The sequence below is a fragment of the Zonotrichia leucophrys genome, chromosome 7, assembly GCF_028769735.1.
Source record: "Zonotrichia leucophrys gambelii isolate GWCS_2022_RI chromosome 7, RI_Zleu_2.0, whole genome shotgun sequence".
Lineage (NCBI taxonomy): Eukaryota > Metazoa > Chordata > Aves > Passeriformes > Passerellidae > Zonotrichia > Zonotrichia leucophrys.
The window spans coordinates 33,607,611-33,619,162 of record NC_088177.1 but is presented as its reverse complement, the minus strand read 5'-3'; positions in this window follow the sequence as shown (position 1 = coordinate 33,619,162).

Genomic DNA, 11,552 nt, shown 5'->3' with positions numbered 1-11,552 from the left:
CAGCCTCCTAAACCCACAAACCCAAGCAAATCAAAAGACAACTTGTTCACAGAGATAAAGGGAAAAAACAGAGAGGAAAGTTTTTAACAAGGACTTTTTTCATTCTCTCTTTTTAATCTAGTATCAGTATCAAGAGCTGAATGGGGAGAGCCTTTGAACAGCACCTGCATGGGCCAGCAGTGAAGGTCACATACCAACCTACAAATCTCTCCCCCCTGGCACTGGAGAGACAGTGTTACATTCCTCCCTTTGTACTGACACCAAGTGGCTTCAAGTCCATGTCCAAGTCTAAATAGTCATGAGCTGTAACCCAATCATAACTGGTGACTTCTGTACTCTGGCCAGCAGTGGAAACTGGAGCCTGCTGGTCCCCACTCTGCCGCGCACCCCTGAACGTCCTCCCTCCAGCTCGGCTTTTTCCCTTCTCCATTATCAACATCAGCTCCAATTCTCTCAGGCTGGCACCAGTTTGTTGGGAGACCTACACAATTAAGTGCTCAGAAAAAAAACCCCTAACCTCCAGCGACTTTATTAAAGAGGGCTGTGGGCAGGACTAGGGGAGTAGGTTCCTTTCACCCAGTTCAATTGCATGAGAGCCTTGGAAAACTTTCTGGCAGTTTGCTGCAGGGGTATTGAGGCAATTTCTGCATGCTTCAGTCCCTTCTCCCTTCTCTTTTAAACAAAACCTTAATGAAGGCAAGCAGAAAAAAGAACTTTCTGTCACCTTTGCTGACCTGTTTTAACTTTTAAAAAGGAAAGTGATAGTGCAGTTGAAGGGTATTTTAACCATTGCTTCCAAGCTGCTTAGCCAGAGGCTGCACAGTTCGTCTAGAGCTTTAAATCACAGGCAATGACATCTCCAGCAACATACAGGGGAGTTGCTCAGCAGTTGTTGTACCACAATTATTCTTCAGAGATACACAAAATGCCTTTTTCACTGTACTGTTACTCACCACAGTAATTCCCTTTGTAAGGGCTGTTAGAAATATTTCAGGTGAAAATACATACTCTTGCAGTACTCCATCTAGCTTTCTTAATTAGCAAATTATGTAATCTGGGGTAACAGATTGCATTTGGTTTTAAAAGAAATGTCTAAGATGAAAGGATTAGTTCATATTAATATTTTGGAGGACTTGATAGCCAAACAGAAATATACAAACAAAAGGAACAGATACTGACTGCTCACAGTCCATGCTACCTTCCACTGCTCCAGCTGTTTTAGTAGGGGATCACATAGAAGATGTGTGCCCTGGTAAAGGAAGGGGGCCTGGATCAAACCCTGAAGAAGCCTTGAAACACTTGTGCAGGAGTGAGGCTGTGGGTTTATCCTACATGTGTGAAGAGCATTAAGCCATCTTCATGGAGAGCTGGCTGAAAGCATTACACGTGCTATGGACACTCTGCGCTTAGCAAGATACCATTGTGGCCCTGAAAACCTAAACTCTGACCTTTAAGTGCTTGCCAGAATCTGGGAGATAACAGTTATTCTTCTGACAGCCACTGTGCTGAGAACATTTTACCTCAAGCAGACATTGTGCTCACACAATGGAGCTCCTTGCCCAAAGGCTGGTGCGATGACGCCCATTGTGGGGCTGACAGTCCCTTTATGGAACACAGCCTGAGCTGCCAGCCTCTAAAGGAAAGATGTTCTGTGCACTGCCTGTGTGTGGCAGGCTCGAGTTCCAGGCCTGAGATGGCAACATAGTTAAATCTGGGTGCACCAGTGACTTCCATGGGTGCTTGTGGATCACCAGAGACCAGGCCATTGAGTTTGAGTAGGATCACTGAAGCTTTACAAAACACCCACTCTTTTAAAGCAGCTGCCTTGTGCTTGGAGCTGTACTGTTGAGTGGTGATGCACAGAAATTCTAGAACCTGTCAGTTTAATCAGCAGTCCACAGCTAAAGCCCTCTTTAATCTCGGTTATATATTAAAACATATTTATTAGGTATTAAAAAGTTTGCAGTTCAAATGGCAAAACCTCTTTGCACCACAGAGGATGTTTAAGACCACTAAAGACCACCTAAAGCTAGCACAGTTTTTTTGGAGGTGTTTAAATAGTTGTAGAACAGGAAACCATGGAGAGACTGAAGATCAGCAGAAAATTTTAAAGAAAGAATTGTACTTCCATCTAAACCACCCACTTCCCAAACATCATGGAGGTACAAGGCATTTGCTGTGCAAAGTTTTCCATACAACCCTGACAGAATTAAATATACGGCCACACATAGTGATAGAGCATCAAAAACCCAAGCACTCCTCACTGCATAAACTCCCAGTCAGCTAATGAGGAGCTCACAAAATAGGCCAGAGCCTCTATTTTCAGATCTAGATGTTGTGTTGTTCTTGGAAGGGTTTAATGTATCAATAGCAAATGACAGAATTCTTTCCTTGTGATGTTCATCATCCAAATAAACTATATACAAATATTCTATGTGGCAATACTTCTTCAGGCAAATTCTGGCTCATCAAAATCCTAAATTCTGTCATTCATTTAATATTGCTCAAATTAACCATTATGCAGTGGGTGAGGTGGCAAAGCACCTAACGTCATCATGACATAATATTGTCAAGCAGTGTTTTGACAACTTTTGCATTTTAGAAAAAAATAGCTTAGCCAATCTAGCACTGATTGGATTGACAGCAGCTAATTATTGGGTAGTCAGATAAAATTTGAGTGTATCCAGATGAAACTGAAGTAGGAACCGCAGCTATTAAAAATAGCTTTAAAGACAGCAGCAACTTCCCAAGTTGTTAAATAAGAAATAACAGTTATCTTCTGGATGTTGTTGACAGTTGTCTTTATAATATCAACAACCATATCACATCATTAGAGTATAGTGCCTCTCAATAATTCAGAAGATATAAATTAGTTTTTCAAGAAAGGTTCATGACCCTAATTTCATTTTCTCCAAATAAATCTAATGCAATGTCCTCGGAGAAGATAATGAAGATCTACAGCTCACCTGAGGAATCATTTAAAAGACCATTAATCATCTTTAAAAAGCAGTGTGGTGACATGCATTACCAGATCGTCCTTCTAAAGAACTGTATGTAAGATATTCCTGGCATGCAGTAGATTACACAATACTGCCATCAAACTTCATCTGCCTTTACTGGAAGCTGTGGAAACTGGAATATCAGACTCAAAGGAAAACATCTTTGATTTGCAGTGTCCCAGGACAACAGTCAGAGGAAGCCAGACAGGCAAGGAGAACAGAATAGCTGAGATAAGGATGACTTAGAAAACAAGACATGCAACATACGCATATGGCCTAATGGGAAGAGAAATCGTTGTGACAAAATATGTACAAAGGCACATTTAAAAAATAATTAGCTCAATCAATCTCTGTGCAAGATAGCCCTCAACTGTTTGAAAACTCCTGTCTACTGGGTATAGAAAGAGTCCCTACCAAAAACATTCAGCACTTTATAAATGATACATAAAGGAAACATTAGGCATGGACAGGAGCTGACTTACTTCATTTCATCAAAACTGGACAAAATCAATAATTTCTAATGCCTAACAACTTACCTCTAATTGAAAAAATTCTAATGCTGTCCATTAAAAATATTGAAATGAATTCCTTTGTAACAATCATTCACATGTAAATTATCTGTTTCAACACTTTTTTAAAGTTTCTAATGATACACAAGATTGTTAGCGGTAGTCGTGCTTTGAGCTGAAGTTGTGTTTCAGTACAAAACGCAGCACTAAAATTACATGCACTTAGAGCATTTTTTGCTGCTGATAGTCCCTACATTTTAAAAGTATTAGTAGCTGTTACTAAATGCCAGATGCTGTCAGAAGTGATGAAGATGTTAATTTTTAGTATTCACCACTTCAGATATTATCTGATATTCAGTTTCTCTGACAAATGCAGGTATTTATGAACTGACTACAGCGATCTTCCAGAACTGGAAATTGGTCTGCACTGTATGATGATGACTAACAAGTTGATCATGATTAAAAGCAGATTCCTGTAACTAAAGTTAGCCCTAAGCTTAACTGAGGGGCTGTAGTTGTTCTAACTTCACTAGGTCATTTGAACTGCCAGTAAAATGAGAATTATAAAATCAATTACTTCCAAGCTGAGTTATTCATCAATTTCCTTTGCTGTATTTAGACAATCAGTTTCCTCTGTCCTTATCTGATTTTTTTAATAGAAATTTCTCATCCCTCTGGAACTTCAGGAACTTTTTATACAACTTGAACAAATCCCAGGTGACTATTCAGATCTGATTGACCGTAGTCAATTAAACACCATTTCCCTCTGGTCTCCATGCATTTTATGCTATTGTGCAGCTGATCCCAGGTCTCTGGCAAGTGTGGCTAGTAAGATATTGCACATAGACTCATCAGGTGAACACATTCATAAGTGGAATGAACCTTAAAAAGAAAAAAAAGAAAGGAATGAGTACCTGTTGATATCAAGACTGATCAAGGAGAATGAGAAAATAACCAGACCTTCAGTTTTGGCCCAGAAAAGATGATCAGAGACTACCAGAGGATACACCCAGTGGGGTTAGAGGCAAAGCATTGAGGACTGAAACAGTACACTGGGTTTGTCCTTTGTTGAATAAGGGTTTGGTTTTATAAGAATTAAATCTGGGCCTGTGCACTCAATTCCTTTGTGTCTATAGAAACCATTTGAACATAACTAAACTACAGAATTAATCAATTCTCATTTTTACATTGCTTTAATTCCAGCAATGTTTTTGGCAGACCTGAATATCTCATTTTCAGAGGTCCTATCAACAAACTATCTCCAGGCAAAAATTATTATTTCCTTCATATAAAATATTGTAAAACTATAGGAGCATAACACATGGCTTTAGAATGGAAAAATTTTGAATTCATATAGAAAGAAAACTTCATATGGAGATCAAGTAAAACTGCTATGGACTGGGCACTAGAACCTTTAAGGACTGTTATTCAATAACATTTTTCTATCTAAATAGTGTCACTTTCTGATGTATATACAAAGTAAATTCTGTTTGGTGAAACACAAAGTGGTCCCACCTGAATTAAGGGTGCCATTACCAGAACCTCTACAGAGTAAGGAAATTGATCTCCCTGAAGGTTACGTTACTGTCTTATTTCAGTAGATGGTTTTGTGCTCCAAAAACATGATTAAAAAAAAGTCTAGTGAACAAGACACATAACTGCTTATCCCTGAAAACTGGAAAAGATAACATTTTGCAGTAGAGATGGCAGATTTCCATAAGGATTTTGTAGTTTATCTAGCTATTAGCATGGTAGCATTACAGAGTACACAGAAGGAATGTCTCAAAAGCAGAGGCCATGTCCAAAAGCTGGATATGCAATGTCATAATTCTGTTTCCTGCTGGAAGGAGCACATATGACTCAAGCTGGGACTGCTTGGTTTGCATGGGCTTTTCTATTTTAGAAGAAAACAACTGACAGTGGAGAAAAAAAATTCAAAAGACTGAGAGAAATAATAACACTTACTATCTGTCCTTTTGGTGATTCAGAGCTTGTACTGAAAATAAATGTTTTTCTACAAGTGAAGTGTATGCTTTTACATGAAGAGGATGAAAAACTCTTTAAATCCTTTGTTTTCAGGTAGTGGTTTGCTATATTTTTTCCTAAATAGCCAAAAGTATAAAGACAAAGTTGCAAGTCCAGTTATTCAATATGATAATGGATATCATGGGTCTTTAAAGCAAAGAGAAAACTGAGTAAGGAATACATAATTTGGATGTAGAAGGCCTCAGACTTGCTGGAAGGTGAAACAAGCTAGATCTGGTGACAGAGCATCTCAAAACTCATTTCCTCTTCATATTCTGCACAGGCAACTGCTGCAAGAACCAAACATCCTCCTATAATATCCATGTCAACTTTAAGAAGCTTAGCTCACTTTAGTGGGATATTTGGGTGCAGGTCAGATACCAATCAGCTCATTTTCCAGTTTCATTCTGATTATCAGTTAGTCAAAAATCAATATTAGGGGCTTGCACTTTTACTGCCAGATAAGGCTCTGCTGCAAAACTGGGGAAGGAGCAGTCTGGGTCACGAGTCTGTGCCTTGCTGTGGTTAACAGCCACACCGTGTAATCCACTTTAAAAACTGCATTTCCAGCTCAAGTTAGTCAGGCTTTAATACAAACAGGGGGAGAAAGGCTGCAAGACTGTCACTGCTGTTGCAGTCACCTTCTTATTTTCAGCCTACATTTGTCTACATCCACTTTTCACTTGTTCACTCCAGCCAGTATTTTCCTTTAGCTTCAATTATTCCTTTCCCAAGTATGTACTAACAATACATTTAGAGAATGAAATTTAAATGTGGGGGTATGATGAGAAAGCCCAGTTTGGTAACCTTATAATTCAGGCTTCTTTTCTCTCCCCATTCTGTGTTGAGACATTTTGGTACCAGCAGTGCCAGGAGAATTGTGATGTGGTACATGTGAGGGATGAGGGGTCTGTGGCTGACTGGGGGAGGATGCTCAGCTTCTTGAACTTCTTCCCTAAGCCTCTCTTCTCTCCTTAGTCTTCTTGTTTCTGTGCCTGAAAAAAATCTTCTTGCTGTTGTACTTTCTTTTGCATGTCAAACTCAGCTGATTACTAGAAACTCTCAATTTATTTCTAAACCTTATCTCAGGCTTTCTAGGTTGTTTTTGGTTTTGTTTTTCCTATTACATTTCTGGTTGGAGCTGGAGCCCTTGCCTATTCTTTTTCCTCTTCTGGAAACAGAAGTTTCAGACTTTACATCACTGACAAATAGTTTTTGCCTGTACCCTGTATTCTTCTGGTCTTTCTAGTTATTTGAATTTTAATAGTATATCTCTAAATTCAGCAAAGTTTGTTTTCAAGTAGATGTTAATTTCAGTGACAGAACTGTTTGCCTTTTTCACTTGTAGCTGATTTTAACTGGATCAAATCAGCATTTCCTAATCCAGTAACAGTTTCTTATGATGGTATTATTTTTGAAAGAAAGATTCTTTGTTTACTGAAACCAAATCTTAAATAGCAGTGACTCTGGCTGGTTCATTAACCTTTGTGAAAGAAGCATGTCCACTCTCCCATGCAGAAATACCTGGGACTGACCACTGTGAATATTTGCATTTCTACCCTCTGCCAGGAAATCAAATTTTTCTCTAATAACGCGATTCTTGAGAGAGCAAGAGATACTTTTAAGAACAACAGAACAATACAGAAGACTATAATCAGTTCCAAAAAGTTTCCAACTGATTGGAGACTCACAGCAACATCTAGCCACCATCCAAGTGCTGCCAGCTCTGTCCTTCTCCCAAAGACCACTTGGCATAACCTGTTCCTGCACACACAGTGCCTTCAAGGCTAGTCCAATGGAGGTGGAGGACCAGTGGAGGGTCTGGTCACTTTTGTTCTCATGCCACACCATGGTGAACCCTGCGCAGGTACCTCCTGAGGCTGTGTCATCATGCATGGCCTCTGTGAGCCAGATCCTTCAGTAATACATGCTGGGTCATAACCTAACAACATATAAACCCAAATCATCGTCCTGCTCCTGTTACCAGGTATCTGTCAGCTTGTGCTAATTTGAGTCCTTATCTCTCAGAGGTTAATTGGAACTGGCAGCTGCCTCATGGTAACGGGACTGTAAGAGCAGTCATGTCATCTGCACTGCAGCTGCACCACGAGGAGCATCATGCCCATACCTACAAGTAAAACATTGGGTGAAAAAAGAGCAGAGAAACCAGGCAGGCCTTGGGGGAAAAGTTATTAAAGAAATTAATTATTATTACAGGGATATTTTAATCAAGATATCAGCTTTGCTTTGTGAAATAATAAAGTGAAAAGATTTTCTTTGCTGCACTCTGCTCCAAGGGCATCTCTTTGGTTAAGGTAGGGAAATTGTGCTGGATGTAAGTTCAGCTCCTTATAACACCAGTTTGGGAGTGAAAAGTAAACAAAAGAGGTTCTAGAGAAAAATATAACTATTTCATAAAATGTTCCCAGCTTGAAGCAAGAGGCTAAAGAAATAGAACTTCTCAATGTCAGAACAGAAAATTAGTCTGTGTGCTGGCTAATGCTCGACTTAATTTGGCTCCAGTTCCCCCCCCACCCTTGGAAAAGGACCAGAAGGAAGGTGACCTACAGGCAAATACGACTGTCCTGGTGTGAATGCACATATTCAATGTCACAGAAATGCTCTGGTATCAAGGTGAGAGGTTTGCAGAGTGAGGACTACAGGAGCAGCCCCATGCTCTGCCCTTGAGATGGAGACAGCGAACACCAGCGCCCACAGTGCTGTGACACAAGCACATCTATGAAACCCTTAAAAAGTCATGTGTGCCTGTAAATTTATTACAGCAAAGACCTAAATGGAATCCTAATGAACGCAGAAGTTATCTGGTATAATATAGATACATGTAGATATAAATATATTTATATGCATATACTACATTTTTGTCTGGGACAGTCTCTCTGGAAGCCATAGCTCATGTAACAGAAATTACGTGCAAGCTGAAGGATTTCAAATAATCCAAATAGCTCTTCTTTTTATCCTGTCCACAAAATTAGTACAGGCTCTAAACATATTCACACATCTAAACAGCAGAAAGCAGCATGTATTTTACTTAAAATTTATACATAACATCACCAAATAAGATGTGAGAGAGGTCTGTAGCAAATCATGTAGCAAAATGAGAAGTAACATTAAAAATCACTCTTCCTTAAAAGTATCCTTACTGCCAGTATTTCTCAAAATCATACTTAATCAGTGTATTAATTTTCCAATCCTTGGGGAAAGGGATCTTCATCTCTTTTTTTAGTGTCTAAAGGAACACTTTCAGTTTTCAGTGGCATCCCAAGCTTGGACACTAATGGTTAAAAAAATACCATTTAGCAATGGCTTCAAGTCCATAACTCAGCTGAGGATGAGTCACTCTCTACTTTTTGGATTTTGTATTCTTACTTGTTATGAAGTTCAATGGCTGGCTTAGCAAAGCAAATAAGAATTTTTATGGAGAAGTAAAGAAGTAAAGGAGTGCAGCTTCTGAATGAATATATCCAAAAATAGGAAATTAAACTCTAACGACAAAAGCTGAGAAGAGGCCAAGGGAATTAGCTGTTCGGCTGTCGGTCATTTTCTGAATTCCCTCTCCTAAGGCTAGACTTTTTAGGGGAGACAATTTTATCTTTGCACATTGATGAGCCATAAACTTAGGGAACAAATTTCATGCCTTTAGGCTTTGCAGAACAAATTGGGGGGGGAGGTGGGTGCCTGCTTTTGGGGTTTTTTTTTTGGTTTCATAATAGAGACAAAACTTGAAACAGCAGTATTGGTATAAAAATTCCTTTAGTGTTGTAAGGATTCTCCAAGCCTGAGAGACAGGAAATGAGACAGTCCTTTATCCTGGTAATTTTCATCATTTAGCCATAGGTAGGAAGGATCTTTAAACCTCACCTTTCAAGCATACAGACAGAGGAGCACAATTTATGTTTCTGGTGGTTGAGCCAACATTAACAGAGCCTCATATTTTATTGGTTGGCTATTTTTATTATATCAAATGTCTCTCTTCAGTTCTTGCAGCACACTGCATAACTATGGAAGCAAGTTCATCTTTTCTATGACAGAAACACTAAAATACAGATCCCCTAGGACAGCCTCAATTTCTAAGATGGAAAGTTGATATTAAAACATGTGAGTGATAGATGTTTATGTGCCACTGAGAACAGATGGACTCTGGTCACTTCCTTTTGACTCAAGCTTTTGAATATATCTTTTTTTAGTCAAGTTTATGACTTTCAAAGCTATTGGACTTTTTTTGGGGATACTCTGATCATTTGTCCATGTATCCTGTCCAAAAGCTATCCATTTAAGTTATGCTGCTGACCACCCAGTCAAGAGGTAGGATCTGAGAGTTCAAGGCATCAACTCCAAAGAAATACAGACCTATAAACACTGGTTTTTAACAAAATTGAATGGTGATATTAACATCATAATTCAGCAAGTAAAAATAACACTGCAAATTTTACACCAAAGAAGTACACATGAAGCTTTTTGTTTGCTGCGTTTCTGAAAAAATCCCACAAATGAAATAACCAAGTTCTTTACTACTGAAAATTTATATTTATTATTGAGAAACACTAACAGGTAGTTAGTATTTTAGGGCTAAATTTACCAATCCTTCAGAAAGTGCTAGCTAGGAGAAACAAGAGCCTCAATGTAAGCCCAGCTGAGAACCTCAGGATGAAATTAAGTTAAAAGCCAGAAAAGCACTGCATCAGGACAAATCCTTTTAAAAACAAAACTCCTTTGAGGTTAGTAGCAAACTTTTTGTTTAGTGGCATGATTGATCCTTGGCCTGTTTTCTTGGGCTTCTTGTTCTGCTAAGAGACTTAAAATATTCCCCTAAATCTTAGCTACATGTATTTCAGCACAGATCTCTGGCAAATCATAAAAGCCACCTCCCTGTCACTTGTGCCTAGTAGCAGGCATGACCACACAGAAGCAGAAGGATGTATTAAATCTGCCTACCATTCCTGAGCAAGGGTGTTCCACACAGCATCTCAACCACCTCTGCTTCCTGCAGTTTGTAGGTACAGCACTGGGCTCCCACTAACTCAGGACAACAGATGGGTCACAGCTGGAGGAAACTCTATGTCTTATGTTTGAACAAGCACAATAAATTGCACTGAATACAAGTCTTCCAGACTCCTCAGCCCACTATGTTTAACTAATCTTAAATTAGCTAATACAAATAGACATCTTGAGCTCCATTCCCTCCCAAGGTCAGCAAACAAAATAAATGCCAACAGATCCTGAGATTTTAGCTTCTCTGTGAGATTACAGCAGAAAGCAAAATCAGTGTAATCTATGAAGCATTATTTTTAAAATTCATAAAGGTAGACAAACAGAAAATTTGGTAATTGTATAATATCTAATGAACCATTAAAACTTCCTCCTGGTCAGTATCTGTATTATCATTCATAATTCAATGAAGCCAAGTGCAATCACATATTCAATACCACTTAGCTTTTGTACAGTACTTTTCATCAGTGCTATTCATCAGCACCTAGCAGTTCATAAAAAAAAGAGTGTTTCATTATCACATCTTAGCAGGTAAAACGATAGCTGAGACAAGAGACAGTGACTTGCTGAAGGTCATTCAACAGGCACAAGACAGAGCAGGGACTAGATGACAAATCTCATGGATCCTCATCCAGTATTCTTGCCATCAGATAGCAGAGTCCCTCACAGTAACACACTGTACATTCTCCACTCTGGATAACTGTGCCCTTACATATTAGAGGAGATAAGTACTGATAGTGTGTGGAAAACCTAGAAGGTTTCATCTACAGTGAAAGAGGCTAAGAAATAGCAGTCAACCTGGTAGAATAAGTGCCATTCCCTCCCTGGAGGGGGTTTACTAGAGGCTGAATAAGGTCACAGAGTAAGTTACCACAAATATCTTTGATATTTGTTTTCATCTCAAGACGTGAATTTGAAGTCAGCACTAAGGCAAAGCAAGCAATGAGGTGGACAAGAGATGTCTCAGAAAATCCTCATGTGGACTGCCAAATATTCAGAAGCAACACAAAAT